Below are 3,224 nucleotides of genomic sequence, written 5' to 3' on the forward strand. Positions count from 1 at the left end.
CCCCTGCGTGGGGAGCGTCTTTCTAGGCCATGACCCACCGGAAGGGCGCAGCGTCCCCCACCCCAGACATGTGACGTCACACTATCGGTATTGACGACTCGACTCATTGCTTATAATCATTTGCCATACACCGGTGGAAGCTGCCGAGACGAGTAGCTACATAGCGCGCTCGCCGTGTCACTAATGTACAGAGATACAACAGTTTCGACTGGAACCGGATTAAACGTATACACGGCGCTGATTAGTAATACATAGACCCATCAGAATACAGATAATATATACAACTGTCCGTATACATGCTGAAAGACTCTGCTCACAATCACAACCACACGGCAGCCACACACTCTTATCACGCACTACTCTCCGCCTGTAACACGCACACAGACAATATGTAAGCACCAGCATGGAACAACACCCAGTGCATCCTCTCCGCCACATGAGACAATCCACACTGTCATAACCAGACTGGGAGGTCCACTCAGAAAACGGAATATCCCACCCCCCCGACAACCACCATTGCTCAGCTAAGCCACCAACACCCACACATGTCCTACACAGGGGTGCACCCAACATCACAATACTGCCTCCTCTCACAGCACACAAACAATGGCAGGAATGAAAGACACAGGTCTGCCACAAGCATGGAATCGGAGCGCCGCCTGTCATGAGCCAAAGGTGCATCCTGACGTGGCAAATCAGATGATGCCGCAGGCATCCACTTACTATAATCACAATCAACAAACCGACCGGCCGCCCCCCCCCCCCCCCCATTACACCTTTCCATACAACAATGTGTACCTTAACCTAAACTATACTGTACCTTAACCTAAACTATACTGTACCTTAACCTAAACTATACTGTACCTTAACCTAAACTATACTGTACCTTAACCTAAACTATACTGTACCTTAACCTAAACTATACTGTACCTTAACCTAAACTATACTGTACCTTAACCTAACCTATACGGTACCTCAACCTAACCTATATTGTGCCTCAACCTAACCTATGTTGCGCCTTAACCTAACCTATGTTGCGCCTTAACCTAACCTATGTTGCGCCTTAACCTAACCTATGTTGCGCCTTAACCTAACCTATGTTGCGCCTTAACCTAACCTATGTTGCGCCTTAACCTAACCTATGTTGCGCCTTAACCTAACCTATGTTGCGCCTTAACCTAACCTATGTTGCGCCTTAACCTAACCTATGTTGCGCCTTAACCTAACCTATGTTGCGCCTTAACCTAACCTATGTTGCGCCTTAACCTAACCTATGTTGCGCCTTAACCTAACCTATGTTGCGCCTTAACCTAACCTATGTTGCGCCTTAACCTAACCTATGTTGCGCCTTAACCTCCTATGTTGCGCCTTAACCTAACCTATGTTGCGCCTTAACCTAACCTATGTTGCGCCTTAAACCTAACCTATGTTGCGCCTTAACCTAACCTATGTTGCGCCTTAACCTAACCTATGTTGCGCCTTAACCTAACCTATGTTGCGCCTTAACCTAACCTATGTTGCGCCTTAACCTAACCTATGTTGCGCCTTAACCCCCAACCTATGTTGCGCCTTAACCCAACCTATGTTGCGCCTTAACCCAACCTATGTTGCGCCTTAACCCAACCTATGTTGCGCCTTAACCCAACCTATGTTGCGCCTTAACCCAACCTATGTTGCGCCTTAACCCAACCTATGTTGGGCCTTAACCCAACCTATGTTGGGCCTTAACCAACCTATGTTGGGCCTTAACCCAACACACGTTGGGCCTTAACCCAACACACGTTGGGCCTTAACCCAACACACGTTGGGCCTTAACCCAACACACGTTGGGCCTTAACCCAACACACGTTGGGCCTTAACCCAACACACGTTGGGCCTTAACCCAACACACGTTGGGCCTTAACCCAACACACGTTGGGCCTTAACCCAACACACGTTGGGCCTTAACCCAACACACGTTGGGCCTTAACCCAACACACGTTGGGCCTTAACCCAACACACGTTGGGCCTTAACCCAACACACGTTGGGCCTTAACCCAACACACGTTGGGCCTTAACCCAACACACGTTGGGCCTTAACCCAACACACGTTGGGCCTTAACCCAACACACGTTGGGCCTTAACCCAACACACGTTGGGCCTTAACCTGCTCTGTAATTGTCATACGACGCGTTAAATTAGTGTAGTGTTGCCTAACTGCAACCCCCGCAATATAGTTTGCTACTCGCACTGCCCGGTCCCCAGTGTATCGCTTCATGTTAAACACCTTGCAGCTATACACTGTAATGTGGATGGCAGCAGGACGTACATGCTCAATGCCCTTTGCAGTTGTTCATTGGCATTTGCAGTTGTTCATTGGCATTCGCATGGCGAAGCACTTAGCCTACGCTGTGGTACGGCCTGTGTCAACTGTCCGCTGATGTTGTACGTCCAAATCACACACTGTACTGCACATTGGTCCTCATGTACTGAATGATACATCGTGGTACATGTGACCGTACAACGACTGCGCCAACAACGGCGAACCATGCGGTCCAAATGTTGTGCACTCAGCTACGTGTCGTCTCCCTATAAGAGCTGGATTGCAGTGTGGTATGCCCTGGATGGCGATCAGCATGAGCCGTCTGTTGATGTAGTGGCGCGTGTTGTCAGACGTAGTCGTCTCTTCTCACACACCGTGATAGCATGGTGCACTGCGTTCCACATCTGCGACATGCGACAGAGGCCGGTTGACAGTCGTTCGCGCAATGGACATCGCATACGTACGGGGGCCACCTTCCACGTGTTCGCGAAGCGTGCACATGTTGTTGCGTGTATGTGGGCAGACATAGTGTGTCGTGACACCTGACACAGGCATGCAACAATCGTTGAATTTGCAAATGGCGATGGACGCCTACGTTTGCTGGTGACGTTACGCAAATGAACAACTGGTAAACCGTTGTGGTGCGGTTGTTCTCGCTAGAGGTGAATCAGTGATGGCGACGATCGGTTGAGCTACCAACCGGTTGTTCCAGCGATACCCACCATGCCCACGAACGTGAATGGCATCTGGGTGTGAAGCGATACGCGGCGGTGGCTGGGTGGGACCGTCCCCGGCCGGTGAGGGGGGGCCTCCCGGCGTGCTGGCCGCGCGGTGCGTGGGCGCACGCGCTACAGCCGGCTGGTGGGGGCGGCCAGTGGCAGGCGCGCCGGCCGACGGAGGCGGCAGGCGGCGCAGCTGCGCG

The sequence above is a fragment of the Schistocerca serialis genome, unplaced genomic scaffold, assembly GCF_023864345.2.
Source record: "Schistocerca serialis cubense isolate TAMUIC-IGC-003099 unplaced genomic scaffold, iqSchSeri2.2 HiC_scaffold_514, whole genome shotgun sequence".
Lineage (NCBI taxonomy): Eukaryota > Metazoa > Arthropoda > Insecta > Orthoptera > Acrididae > Schistocerca > Schistocerca serialis.